The sequence below is a fragment of the Pelobates fuscus genome, chromosome 1 (genome assembly GCF_036172605.1).
Source record: "Pelobates fuscus isolate aPelFus1 chromosome 1, aPelFus1.pri, whole genome shotgun sequence".
Lineage (NCBI taxonomy): Eukaryota > Metazoa > Chordata > Amphibia > Anura > Pelobatidae > Pelobates > Pelobates fuscus.
In genome coordinates this window covers 17,842,854-17,858,972 of record NC_086317.1, presented here as the reverse complement: position 1 = coordinate 17,858,972, position 16,119 = coordinate 17,842,854, and positions in this window count along the sequence as shown.

The window sequence follows — 16,119 nt, the reverse complement described above, 5'->3', positions numbered from 1 at the left end:
ATCCTACCAGAGCTTCAAATCCGGCAATCATTCTACATTTGAGATTGAGATCCCATGTTTGAACTCCTTTAATTAGTTTTGTAGCTAGTATTAAAGTAACATTGCATGAACCATAACAATTACAGTCTGGTGTAGTGGTTATGGTGCCAAAAGTGCCTGGTGTTGTAACCAAAATGCTTTATAATGATTGGACAACTTAACTGGTTCCCTGTGTGCCCGCACCACATCTGGTCAGAAACTGGACAAATATAATGTAAAGAATACAACTCAATGGAAATCTTTCAAGCCAGAAGACCTCCACTTGACAGCATCGAGGAAGCATTTTGTATGACACCACAATGCTATCGTGAATATTTTTTTTTTTTTATAATTTCTAAAAGTAATTAAACTGTTATCTAAATAAATGTTTACAATATGTTATTTTATGCTCTCTATGTCTACAAGGGTCCAGTATGACAAAGCATATGATTGGACACTGTTCAGCACAAACCTTATTGGACCACACTCAATGGCTGAGAGCAGATGACTCAAATAACACTCTCAGCCAATGAGCACAGTCCTCCATGGCCGTGCTCAGCTCTGTAGAGCTAACTGGATTCTCCAGCAGGAGTAAACCAAAACGAGAGATGTGTCCATTGGCTCATGACAGAACCCAGCTTAGTGAAAACTTACATAGCATTTTGCAGATAATGGAAAAGAATGTTCATATCCATGTCATGGTATTTAGGCTAGCAAACACCATGGATTTTGTCATTTTACAACAGCAGAGGATCTGTTTCTGCCTAATGTTGCCATATGAGATGTTCACTCCACTACAAATCAGGTAATACAAGGACAAAGCAGAACTAAACAAGCAAAACAATTCAATTTCTACAAGAAAACTCATTTTAACAGATCAGTGTCCAGATTGCAATAGGACCATTGTAAATAATAGTTCATGAGCAGTGTTCTCATGATCAGACAGAGTAGGAAGAAGAAAGGATTTCAGTCTTGAAAAATCAGACTAGATATAAAAGCTGTAAAGAATTGGACATGAGAAATAAGTCCAAAACTGTGTAACGCAAAGCATGGAATAGATGTGAAGGAAACACACTGAGAGCAAAACATTTGGTGCCTTCATAGAGGGTTTTTTGCTCAGTATTTAAAGGGACACCATTAGCACTTAAACAAATGCCCCTAGCCACACCTCCCTGCATGTGACCTGCACAGCCTTCCTTAACACTTCCTGTAATGAGAGATCTAATGTTTAACCCCTTAAGGACCAAACTTCCAAACAACCACATGTCATGTGTCCTTAAGGGGATAAACTTTCTTTATTGCATATTCTGTTTAAGTTAGAATATATTATCTCCTGCTCGAATTGCCTCCATTGTGCGATTAAAGTGGGATTAAAGTTCAATTTACAGAGCAGGGGATAAAACCAAACTAAGCACCAAAACAACATTGGCTCAATTAAGCAGTTTTGGTGTAAAGATCATACACCTGCAGTCTCACTGCTCATTTATCTGCCATTTAGAAATTAAATCACTTGTATTTCTGTTTATGCAGCCCTAACCACACCACCCCTGGCTGTGACTCACACAGCCTCCATTTACACACATTTTTATTTTCAACCACATCTTACAGCACAGTATGTTTACTTTAGACATTTTTATTTTCTCCTTCTGGTAATTACCTCCTTAGTGGCAGATAATTAAGCAGTGACACTTCAGGGGCATAGTCTATACACGGATATTTCTGGCAATTAATAATAAACTGAATTTTTTGTTTTCCACAGATTGGTCCAAATAAGTAGATTTTATAATTTCAGATTTTTTTCACCTACATAATGTACAAAACTGTGCCAATAATCCATGCAGAAATGTTTTTCTATCAATATACCTTGTGATGTTTTAAGACAAATGTGTATGTTTATATAATTATTTAATTCTATATTTTATATGTTATATTGCAGTTTTTCCCAAGTGAGACACATATAATTTATGACTATATAAAGTGTTGATATTAAACAAGCTGGATTTTCTGATACTCAAGAATATATATTTCATGTTCTTAATTGTTGACAATAAGAGTGATCCATGCCAACGTACCCGAGACTGGAGACATTGCAGGTTTAATGTATGCAGCAATAAATTGCCACCACTCACCTCTTGCATCTTTAAGATGCTCAGTGATTTCATGAAACGGGAATATTATAAAGCCTTGCATCATCCATTACTACGAGCTATAGAAAAACAGACATTTCTGGGTGTAAACCAAAGAAAAGAAAATGTTACTTGCGCTTTTTCCTTAATCCCTATGTATATTTAGACAAATGGAGGTCATTTAGTTGCTCCAATGGCCATTGGAGGGATGCCCGCCTGCCAACGTCAAGGCAGACCCCCCCTAAGCGGGTCCTAACACTGACCCTTCAGCCTGCTTCCTTGAGCTTCTGGCAAAGATATCTCTAATGAGACAGAAAGGGGTATTTTTTATATACACCCCTTTACTTATTAACCCTTAATAGGGAACACATGGGATGGGTAGCAGCATTGTAACCAGGCTGTGTGATACAAAGTAAATACAAATACAAAAAGAGAAGTCCTGCGCTTAAGCAGCAAGGACTACAACACACATCAGCCCCAATATATAGTAAAAACCAAAGAAAAGAAAATGTTACTTGCGCTTTTTCCTTAATCCCTATGTATATTTAGACAAATGGAGGTCATTTAGTTGCTCCAATGGCCATTGGAGGGATGCCCGCCTGCCAACGTCAAGGCAGACCCCCCCTAAGCAGGTCCTAACACTGACCCTTCAGCCTGCTTCCTTGAGCTTCTGGCAAAGATATCTCTAATGAGACAGAAAGGGGTATTTTTTATATACACCCCTTTACTTATTAACCCTTAATAGGGAACACATGGGATGGGTAGCAGCATTGTAACCAGGCTGTGTGATACAAAGTAAATACAAATACAAAAAGAGAAGTCCCGCGCTTAAGCAGCAAGGACTACAACACACATCAGCCCCAATATATAGTAAAAACCAAAGAAAAGAAAATGTTACTTGCGCTTTTTCCTTAATCCCTATGTATATTTAGACAAATGGAGGTCATTTAGTTGCTCCAATGGCCATTGGAGGGATGCCCGCCTGCCAACGTCAAGGCAGACCCCCCCTAAGCGGGTCCTAACACTGACCCTTCAGCCTGCTTCCTTGAGCTTCTGGCAAAGATATCTCTAATGAGACAGAAAGGGGTATTTTTTATATACACCCCTTTACTTATTAACCCTTAATAGGGAACACATGGGATGGGTAGCAGCATTGTAACCAGGCTGTGTGATACAAAGTAAATACAAATACAAAAAGAGAAGTCCTGCGCTTAAGCAGCAAGGACTACAACACACATCAGCCCCAATATATAGTAAAAACCAAAGAAAAGAAAATGTTACTTGCGCTTTTTCCTTAATCCCTATGTATATTTAGACAAATGGAGGTCATTTAGTTGCTCCAATGGCCATTGGAGGGATGCCCGCCTGCCAACGTCAAGGCAGACCCCCCCTAAGCGGGTCCTAACACTGACCCTTCAGCCTGCTTCCTTGAGCTTCTGGCAAAGATATCTCTAATGAGACAGAAAGGGGTATTTTTTATATACACCCCTTTACTTATTAACCCTTAATAGGGAACACATGGGATGGGTAGCAGCATTGTAACCAGGCTGTGTGATACAAAGTAAATACAAATACAAAAAGAGAAGTCCTGCGCTTAAGCAGCAAGGACTACAACACACATCAGCCCCAATATATAGTAAAAACCAAAGAAAAGAAAATGTTACTTGCGCTTTTTCCTTAATCCCTATGTATATTTAGACAAATGGAGGTCATTTAGTTGCTCCAATGGCCATTGGAGGGATGCCCGCCTGCCAACGTCAAGGCAGACCCCCCCTAAGCGGGTCCTAACACTGACCCTTCAGCCTGCTTCCTTGAGCTTCTGGCAAAGATATCTCTAATGAGACAGAAAGGGGTATTTTTTATATACACCCCTTTACTTATTAACCCTTAATAGGGAACACATGGGATGGGTAGCAGCATTGTAACCAGGCTGTGTGATACAAAGTAAATACAAATACAAAAAGAGAAGTCCTGCGCTTAAGCAGCAAGGACTACAACACACATCAGCCCCAATATATAGTAAAAACCAAAGAAAAGAAAATGTTACTTGCGCTTTTTCCTTAATCCCTATGTATATTTAGACAAATGGAGGTCATTTAGTTGCTCCAATGGCCATTGGAGGGATGCCCGCCTGCCAACGTCAAGGCAGACCCCCCCTAAGCGGGTCCTAACACTGACCCTTCAGCCTGCTTCCTTGAGCTTCTGGCAAAGATATCTCTAATGAGACAGAAAGGGGTATTTTTTATATACACCCCTTTACTTATTAACCCTTAATAGGGAACACATGGGATGGGTAGCAGCATTGTAACCAGGCTGTGTGATACAAAGTAAATACAAATACAAAAAGAGAAGTCCTGCGCTTAAGCAGCAAGGACTACAACACACATCAGCCCCAATATATAGTAAAAACCAAAGAAAAGAAAATGTTACTTGCGCTTTTTCCTTAATCCCTATGTATATTTAGACAAATGGAGGTCATTTAGTTGCTCCAATGGCCATTGGAGGGATGCCCGCCTGCCAACGTCAAGGCAGACCCCCCCTAAGCGGGTCCTAACACTGACCCTTCAGCCTGCTTCCTTGAGCTTCTGGCAAAGATATCTCTAATGAGACAGAAAGGGGTATTTTTTATATACACCCCTTTACTTATTAACCCTTAATAGGGAACACATGGGATGGGTAGCAGCATTGTAACCAGGCTGTGTGATACAAAGTAAATACAAATACAAAAAGAGAAGTCCTGCGCTTAAGCAGCAAGGACTACAACACACATCAGCCCCAATATATAGTAAAAACCAAAGAAAAGAAAATGTTACTTGCGCTTTTTCCTTAATCCCTATGTATATTTAGACAAATGGAGGTCATTTAGTTGCTCCAATGGCCATTGGAGGGATGCCCGCCTGCCAACGTCAAGGCAGACCCCCCCTAAGCGGGTCCTAACACTGACCCTTCAGCCTGCTTCCTTGAGCTTCTGGCAAAGATATCTCTAATGAGACAGAAAGGGGTATTTTTTATATACACCCCTTTACTTATTAACCCTTAATAGGGAACACATGGGATGGGTAGCAGCATTGTAACCAGGCTGTGTGATACAAAGTAAATACAAATACAAAAAGAGAAGTCCTGCGCTTAAGCAGCAAGGACTACAACACACATCAGCCCCAATATATAGTAAAAACCAAAGAAAAGAAAATGTTACTTGCGCTTTTTCCTTAATCCCTATGTATATTTAGACAAATGGAGGTCATTTAGTTGCTCCAATGGCCATTGGAGGGATGCCCGCCTGCCAACGTCAAGGCAGACCCCCCCTAAGCGGGTCCTAACACTGACCCTTCAGCCTGCTTCCTTGAGCTTCTGGCAAAGATATCTCTAATGAGACAGAAAGGGGTATTTTTTATATACACCCCTTTACTTATTAACCCTTAATAGGGAACACATGGGATGGGTAGCAGCATTGTAACCAGGCTGTGTGATACAAAGTAAATACAAATACAAAAAGAGAAGTCCTGCGCTTAAGCAGCAAGGACTACAACACACATCAGCCCCAATATATAGTAAAAACCAAAGAAAAGAAAATGTTACTTGCACTTTTTCCTTAATCCCTATGTATATTTAGACAAATGGAGGTCATTTAGTTGCTCCAATGGCCATTGGAGGGATGCCCGCCTGCCAACGTCAAGGCAGACCCCCCCTAAGCGGGTCCTAACACTGACCCTTCAGCCTGCTTCCTTGAGCTTCTGGCAAAGATATCTCTAATGAGACAGAAAGGGGTATTTTTTATATACACCCCTTTACTTATTAACCCTTAATAGGGAACACATGGGATGGGTAGCAGCATTGTAACCAGGCTGTGTGATACAAAGTAAATACAAATACAAAAAGAGAAGTCCTGCGCTTAAGCAGCAAGGACTACAACACACATCAGCCCCAATATATAGTAAAAACCAAAGAAAAGAAAATGTTACTTGCGCTTTTTCCTTAATCCCTATGTATATTTAGACAAATGGAGGTCATTTAGTTGCTCCAATGGCCATTGGAGGGATGCCCGCCTGCCAACGTCAAGGCAGACCCCCCCTAAGCGGGTCCTAACACTGACCCTTCAGCCTGCTTCCTTGAGCTTCTGGCAAAGATATCTCTAATGAGACAGAAAGGGGTATTTTTTATATACACCCCTTTACTTATTAACCCTTAATAGGGAACACATGGGATGGGTAGCAGCATTGTAACCAGGCTGTGTGATACAAAGTAAATACAAATACAAAAAGAGAAGTCCTGCGCTTAAGCAGCAAGGACTACAACACACATCAGCCCCAATATATAGTAAAAACCAAAGAAAAGAAAATGTTACTTGCGCTTTTTCCTTAATCCCTATGTATATTTAGACAAATGGAGGTCATTTAGTTGCTCCAATGGCCATTGGAGGGATGCCCGCCTGCCAACGTCAAGGCAGACCCCCCCCTAAGCGGGTCCTAACACTGACCCTTCAGCCTGCTTCCTTGAGCTTCTGGCAAAGATATCTCTAATGAGACAGAAAGGGGTATTTTTTATATACACCCCTTTACTTATTAACCCTTAATAGGGAACACATGGGATGGGTAGCAGCATTGTAACCAGGCTGTGTGATACAAAGTAAATACAAATACAAAAAGAGAAGTCCTGCGCTTAAGCAGCAAGGACTACAACACACATCAGCCCCAATATATAGTAAAAACCAAAGAAAAGAAAATGTTACTTGCGCTTTTTCCTTAATCCCTATGTATATTTAGACAAATGGAGGTCATTTAGTTGCTCCAATGGCCATTGGAGGGATGCCCGCCTGCCAACGTCAAGGCAGACCCCCCCTAAGCGGGTCCTAACACTGACCCTTCAGCCTGCTTCCTTGAGCTTCTGGCAAAGATATCTCTAATGAGACAGAAAGGGGTATTTTTTATATACACCCCTTTACTTATTAACCCTTAATAGGGAACACATGGGATGGGTAGCAGCATTGTAACCAGGCTGTGTGATACAAAGTAAATACAAATACAAAAAGAGAAGTCCTGCGCTTAAGCAGCAAGGACTACAACACACATCAGCCCCAATATATAGTAAAAACCAAAGAAAAGAAAATGTTACTTGCGCTTTTTCCTTAATCCCTATGTATATTTAGACAAATGGAGGTCATTTAGTTGCTCCAATGGCCATTGGAGGGATGCCCGCCTGCCAACGTCAAGGCAGACCCCCCCTAAGCGGGTCCTAACACTGACCCTTCAGCCTGCTTCCTTGAGCTTCTGGCAAAGATATCTCTAATGAGACAGAAAGGGGTATTTTTTATATACACCCCTTTACTTATTAACCCTTAATAGGGAACACATGGGATGGGTAGCAGCATTGTAACCAGGCTGTGTGATACAAAGTAAATACAAATACAAAAAGAGAAGTCCTGCGCTTAAGCAGCAAGGACTACAACACACATCAGCCCCAATATATAGTAAAAACCAAAGAAAAGAAAATGTTACTTGCGCTTTTTCCTTAATCCCTATGTATATTTAGACAAATGGAGGTCATTTAGTTGCTCCAATGGCCATTGGAGGGATGCCCGCCTGCCAACGTCAAGGCAGACCCCCCCTAAGCGGGTCCTAACACTGACCCTTCAGCCTGCTTCCTTGAGCTTCTGGCAAAGATATCTCTAATGAGACAGAAAGGGGTATTTTTTATATACACCCCTTTACTTATTAACCCTTAATAGGGAACACATGGGATGGGTAGCAGCATTGTAACCAGGCTGTGTGATACAAAGTAAATACAAATACAAAAAGAGAAGTCCTGCGCTTAAGCAGCAAGGACTACAACACACATCAGCCCCAATATATAGTAAAAACCAAAGAAAAGAAAATGTTACTTGCGCTTTTTCCTTAATCCCTATGTATATTTAGACAAATGGAGGTCATTTAGTTGCTCCAATGGCCATTGGAGGGATGCCCGCCTGCCAACGTCAAGGCAGACCCCCCCTAAGCGGGTCCTAACACTGACCCTTCAGCCTGCTTCCTTGAGCTTCTGGCAAAGATATCTCTAATGAGACAGAAAGGGGTATTTTTTATATACACCCCTTTACTTATTAACCCTTAATAGGGAACACATGGGATGGGTAGCAGCATTGTAACCAGGCTGTGTGATACAAAGTAAATACAAATACAAAAAGAGAAGTCCTGCGCTTAAGCAGCAAGGACTACAACACACATCAGCCCCAATATATAGTAAAAACCAAAGAAAAGAAAATGTTACTTGCGCTTTTTCCTTAATCCCTATGTATATTTAGACAAATGGAGGTCATTTAGTTGCTCCAATGGCCATTGGAGGGATGCCCGCCTGCCAACGTCAAGGCAGACCCCCCCTAAGCGGGTCCTAACACTGACCCTTCAGCCTGCTTCCTTGAGCTTCTGGCAAAGATATCTCTAATGAGACAGAAAGGGGTATTTTTTATATACACCCCTTTACTTATTAACCCTTAATAGGGAACACATGGGATGGGTAGCAGCATTGTAACCAGGCTGTGTGATACAAAGTAAATACAAATACAAAAAGAGAAGTCCTGCGCTTAAGCAGCAAGGACTACAACACACATCAGCCCCAATATATAGTAAAAACCAAAGAAAAGAAAATGTTACTTGCGCTTTTTCCTTAATCCCTATGTATATTTAGACAAATGGAGGTCATTTAGTTGCTCCAATGGCCATTGGAGGGATGCCCGCCTGCCAACGTCAAGGCAGACCCCCCCTAAGCGGGTCCTAACACTGACCCTTCAGCCTGCTTCCTTGAGCTTCTGGCAAAGATATCTCTAATGAGACAGAAAGGGGTATTTTTTATATACACCCCTTTACTTATTAACCCTTAATAGGGAACACATGGGATGGGTAGCAGCATTGTAACCAGGCTGTGTGATACAAAGTAAATACAAATACAAAAAGAGAAGTCCTGCGCTTAAGCAGCAAGGACTACAACACACATCAGCCCCAATATATAGTAAAAACCAAAGAAAAGAAAATGTTACTTGCGCTTTTTCCTTAATCCCTATGTATATTTAGACAAATGGAGGTCATTTAGTTGCTCCAATGGCCATTGGAGGGATGCCCGCCTGCCAACGTCAAGGCAGACCCCCCCTAAGCGGGTCCTAACACTGACCCTTCAGCCTGCTTCCTTGAGCTTCTGGCAAAGATATCTCTAATGAGACAGAAAGGGGTATTTTTTATATACACCCCTTTACTTATTAACCCTTAATAGGGAACACATGGGATGGGTAGCAGCATTGTAACCAGGCTGTGTGATACAAAGTAAATACAAATACAAAAAGAGAAGTCCTGCGCTTAAGCAGCAAGGACTACAACACACATCAGCCCCAATATATAGTAAAAAGACTTAGTTGAGAATGAGTTTGAGCTAAACAAATTGTTTTCCTGCTGTTAGTTTGCATGAATTGACTTGTGGTTGATGACTAACCCTTTAAGTGCCTAACCCACTCAGTTAAGCAATTAGTTGCAGCACCCAATGTACCCAAAGTATGATTAGATTATGAAGTCAATTACATAAAAAAATTAAAAGTAGTCTTTAACCCCTTAAGGACACATGACATGTCTGACATGTCATGATTCCCTTTTATTCCAGAAGTTTGGTCCTTAAGGGGTTAAGTCACCAAAAATAATCGATAAGATCTAACTCAACAGTTACTTTTTTAAGGTTATTCCCAATTAAGACTTATTGGTCATTTGAGATTTTGGGAAGTGTGCACTCATTTTAATATTTTTTTGGGAACTCACAATTTTCTAAATTGTTTTCTTATGGAACAGCTGTCAATTGACGTTTGAGTTATTTTCGTACAGTATTTGGCCTGCACTTTCTAACAATGTATTAGGGCATTTCTTTAATAATACAAGGACATCTAATCTGCACAGTAAGGGCAATTTGTTATAGATTCTCTCTTATTGTCACAGATATTAATATACTAATGAAGTGATCTTAGAAATTAAAGAAAAACTCCAGACTGTCACTTATTAATGTGAACAATGGTGCTATTTGAAAAAAAATAAAAAAATAAAATATATACATTATAGCAGTACCACAAGTGTGTGCTTCATCCCCACATAGGTGATACATGCAGAAAATAAAAAGTATGTAACAAAGTGGAGTGCTCCTAGAAATTATTTTGGGTGGTGACATTAATGTATAAATATAGAAAAATATTATTTTCCTTTAATAGTTGGTCCCATTTGTTTTTGTAAAAAAAACAAAAAAACAAGAGCAAATATGTAGTGCAATACCTTTTCAAAAACATATGAAAAGTGAATTAATATGGATCTTAATCACTCTGTTGAGAGCTTGAAAGACTAGTGCTCAGTCCCAAGTACCTTGAGGTAGTACCACTTGAAGTTTGTATAAAGCTCATCCTTCCTCGATCTTCTCCAAAACCTTCCATGATCGTTATCAAATAAGAAAAATAAGAAAGCTGTGGGCTAAAGAAGATTCCCCTTATATATAATAAAAGATTATGGACTCACTTCTAGTAGGATCAGGTAAATACTGTTTCAAATGTCAGCACAGTGGTGGCACCCCTCTCTTCTCCAGCTGATACTCTTCAAATGGAAACTAAATCCACAGCAATACAGTAAAATATACAATTATTATTATTATTATTATTATTATTATTATTATTATTATTATTTTTATTTATAAAATATTTTACCAGGAAAGATACATTGAGATTTCTCTCGTTTTCAAGTATGTCCTGGGTCCACAAAACATTGCATGGATACAACAGGGTACAATAAAATACAAAAACAATATTAATACACAATGTATATACACAATTTAACATAGAACCGGTAAATATATAATCAACCATGACACGTGCATTCTGTGATATTTGAGGTATGTAGAGAGGGATCTCTTAAAGGATTTTAGACCTGGGGAAGATTTTAAAGTATGATGGATGTCATTCGATAATTGCGGTGCTCTGTAGGAAAATGAGGATCGAGACACTTTATATTTGTATTGAGGTAGACTAAATAAAGTGTTGGTACTGGATTGGAGGTTATAGGAGGTGGGGACAGCCAGGGAGAGCATTCTGCTCAGGTAGGGTGGGAGCTTCCCAGAAAAACTCTTAAACACAAGGCTGGAAAGATGAAGGGTGCGTCTGGATTCCAGCAACAGCCAGTTTAGCTCTTTAAGCATGTCATAATGGTGGGTCCTGTAATTACATTGTAGCACAAAGCATCAGAACGAGTGATACAATGATTATTAAAATACAAAAGAAAAAACAATGAAATGCTAGCAGTTTACTTGAAAACTATTTTGGAAGCTCAGCATATGCTGGCTCTCACAAACACACTCAATGCAAAAAGTTCTGGGCTCGCTCATGGAGTTTAGTTTCAGGACCTGTGTTGAGCTCCATTCACATTGTTGTGATGTAACATGTTTCACTAATAGACATTCTTCCCCAGACATCTCACTCTCCTTCTCCTTAATGTACTCGATTGGCAGAGATATCCAACTCACACACAGTCTGCACAGTATAATCTTGATTGTCCTCAAGACTGCAAAGCTGATAGTACTGTACAATATGCTACGGTATTGTTTCCCCTCTACCTCTGGCAGTGCCACCATTTAGGACTCAAGTGTTAATAGAACGTGTGTTTTAAGTCTTGTTCCTTGTATTTCTGTTCTACCATTGGGAGATTTAACAATGTACTCATACAATAAATATTAACAATGCACTCATACAATAAATATCATACAATTTAATTTAAAATGGTAATATTTGGAGCGCTTATTCAATAGGTGAAAAAGTCTAATTAGAGTTAATAACTTAAATTACTGCTTCAAATACTCTAAGTGTGAAACCCTTCAAACACACCATACACAATGCAGTGAACAAGGGAAAAGAGGAGTAAGAGTGGAGCAATATGTTGTAAGGTGACAATTTAGGCAATATCCCTCTAAATATCTACAAGTGTAGAAAGGTTTTAGTAAAACCAAAAGCAATACTTAATTCCCAAGGAAGAGTCTTCCATACATAGATCTCTCAAAGCATGTAGGAAAAAATCATAAAAAGAGCATATCAAGTCTAGATTATACTTAAATGTATTTCCAGATATTGTACCCCAAACATAGAGGGCTAAGGAAATACCATAAGGTAGTATCTTAATTCTAACAAACTGTTAGTAAAGGATGTATTCTCACAGATATTTAAAATATGCAATAAAAATACATAGAAACAAATTCACAAAAGCATATAGTTAGAACTGCTAACAAACCGACTCTTACACAAAAGAGTTGTGAGTAAGGCATGGCTTCCGCCATCACTCATTGCCAGGCTCGTTATAGGTAAAGTGCTGGGGTGGCTGTCCTCAATGGATGTGGCTGTCCTCAAATATCATACAATGCATAGCTTTAAAGGAATATTTCAGCTGTCCATACTGGACAAGGCATAAAAGATTCTGATGGTGCATTTATTAAGTTAGGTGAAAGTTCAGAATTTTAAACCACTAGAAACATTTGAAATCTGGATAACTATTAAATATAACTAGAAAGTTCTGGAGATCTGGATCTTAAACTGAGTTGAACACGAAGTTGTGAAGAACCTGGATCTTTTTACATGTGAAAACCTGTATAAACTGTAGGAGCCCAAACATTCTGAAGATTGGCTTTATACAATGAATGATGAGAGGACCTGGGGAAAAATGGGATCTTTTTTAAGTGTGAATCGATTGTAGAGGTGATACACCTGGGTTCAAGTAAGGAAGAGAAAAGGACTTCAAAAAATTTAAAATGATTTTCAAGAGTTCAAATATAGTTTTGTATAAGTTTCTGAGAATCATAAGTGTTCCCAGAATTGTAGTATAAAAATAGAATCGAGGATTCTCAGTGGAAAGTAAAACTACTTTGACAGAGTAGATGTGACCTAGAGGCACAATAGATGTGAAAGGACATGCAAGAAGAATGTTCCTTTACTATTTTTAAGGGAATAGTTTGATAAATAAATAAAATGAAGATTAGGAACTAAGTGAATCCCATATGATTAATAGAGTTTGTTTATCAGTATTAAATATTTAAGACAGGCTAACCCTATGTAGACACACAGTGACATTTAGAACAACACTTTTTAGAACCATATACACTGAAATAAATCCAACACTTGAAAAATAGAAAAAGTGAGGTTAGGTCTCCAAATAAAAATTAGACGGGTCCCACCTGGAATTACCTCTATTGTTAAAATATCATAAATGGTAATAGACTTTATTGAAAACCAAATACACATAACAAACAAAGCCACGTAAAAAAGGTGTAAACACTCCCACCTCTGATGCTCGCCTTCAAGATTTCTCGAGGGAACTCACTTCCCTCCTCCGTTAGATGCTCACCCAGTCTCAACTCCTTCAAAATCATAAAAAACCCACTTCTTCATAAAAGCGTATCAATTAAACTGTTAATAGCTCCCGACTGATTCCTCTTCTGCAACGGTCATTAGTCTAATACTATCCTTACCTTTTTGTGTCATTTTACCCCACTCCCTCTAGCATGTAAGCTCATTGAGCAGGGCCCTCAATCCCTTCCTGTGTGTCCAACTTGTCTGGTTACAACTACATGTCTGTTTGTCCACCCATTGTAAAGCGCTGCGGAGTTTGATGGCGCTATATCAATAACATAATAATAATAATAATAATAATAATAATAACCCATTGTGCATCTAATTTTTATTTGGAGACTTAACCTCACTTTTTCAATTTTTCAAGTGTTGATATTAATTGGGTTCATGCCCCCTATTGCCTCGGTAACCTTCTCTTTGGCAACAGTGTAGGTTTTTCCTACATCTGAGGCCGTATCTTCTCTGGAATAAATCCAAGTAATGATTTTTTAAGAGTTTTGCAAGTTTTACATAAGTTAGAAATTAGTCCATCAAAGATGTTAGAAAAATAGAAATATGCATAGAAGAATATCTTTCAAGAATAGACTTAATTTAATTTTATTTGCGGTGCACAACTCTAAGAAATACATTATTGTAGTTAAGGACACACAGGTGCCAATTACCTGAATACTTGAAAAAGTAGAAAAGCTAAATACATTTCAAAGTCAAAGGACTTTTTTTTCAGGTAAGACATTTGGCAATGTTTCAGATCCACTGAGATAAACCTCCAAAAAGATAAAAAAATTAAATTAGTGTCACTTTTCTGGCCTTGCATGATAGCCCTTTGTACAACCATAATTGATCCAGTCTGTCCACTTTACAATTGTCCTTAGATCAATAAGTCAATGTGCTGCAGTAGCAATTCAAACTTTTTTCTAGCTGGCCAGTAAGATTAAGGTCCTCTTGCTCATCATGTATTTTGGAATCTGTAGAGTAATTCCATTTCCACAAAATGTGTTTCCTGCCCTATAGAAGCAGCATAACTATTGTTCCAATGCAATCTATCTAGAAATACACAGTGCATTTGAATAACTCTAATTTTTTTCTCCGTTTTCCTGAATAATACAATATTGTAGTGCTGTGAGAAATGTATAAATTGTGAGAAATATATATTGAAGAGTGATTATTGTTTATATACACTTTTTTCTCTCCCTAATCTCCCTCCAAGTTGTTGGTACGCACAGCAGCCCATCCGTGAAGCTCACTGTCTTGGTGTTATCTTTAATTCTTGTCGCACCTTTGAACCTCACATCCAGTCTGTTGCCAAAAGCTGTTGATTCTACCTTTAAAATATTGCCCGCATGGGCCGCATTTGTCTTACGAAAGGTGCTGCTAAGGAACTTGTTCATGCTCTAGTAATTTCTGGCATTGATTACTGTAATTCTCTCCTAATTGGTCTGACCAGAAACCACACTGACTTGCTACAGTTTGAAATGAATTCTGCTGCCAGGCTGATATTCCTCTCTTGTCGTTCCTCTCACACCTCTCACGAGTTCCCCGCTTTGCCGATGACCTTCTCCTGTCCACTACTCACTCCCTTAATACTAACTCTCTATTGCAGAACTTCTCGTAGGTGGCTCCTTTTGTTTGGAGGACTCTTGCAGGACTCCTTGTGGGTGGCTCCTTCCTGCCTACCCCCATCAGATTCTCCCCTAGTCGTCAATCAGTTAAGAAGTCCTTCAAAATCCATGTCTTCAGAAAAGTTTAAGGCCTCTCAGTGTAACATCTATTTCACAAATCTGTCTATCTCTTGCTCTCTCTTAAAGGGCAACACTCCACTCTCACCTAGAGTTCCCTGATGTTTGGTTACTATCCCCCTCAATGCCCTTCCTAGTGTGTTTTTATACCACATCTTCGATAAACTGTCAGCTCATTTGAACAGGGTCCTCATCAACCTATTTTTCCTGTAACATTTGGTAAATATTTAATTTATTAACTTAAATTAGATCAAGTTAAATTTATAATCTTTTTTTCTAGGAAACACACTACATTTTAATTTCCTTAATAGTCAGAGTTTGTACAGTACAGTATAATCTTAACATATCTGAAATAACACTGGAGTATACTCCCTCTTGTGGAGAAAAGGAGTCTAGCTTGATATTGATCATGATTTCTTTCTGTATTTGTGTTTTTCTGCACAGAGACCAAATGATGCACTGATTCCGATTTTCATTATTATGCACACAATACAATAATTTCTACACTGTTGTTCAATCATGGTTTTTTTATATTCAATTTAATAAGTGGACTATGCACCAAAAGTAAGTTTTGACGAGTTAGCAACTGAGTGGGAATGATAAAGTCTGCATCATAACTTTGTTGTCTTGGGGTACAGACTTATATGTTGAGTCATTCAGATAGCAAGTTAATCATTTTTGCACCCTGTAATTTACAGTATGAATATTGTAATAAATTGGTTGATGGAACATATGTGCTGGTGTTTATACTCATTCACTCTCTTTTTTTTTTATCTTTTATCTTCTGGATTTGAATTGTATGCAGTCTGTGAGACTTGTATCTCCTGCTGTAGCCCCTTGAACA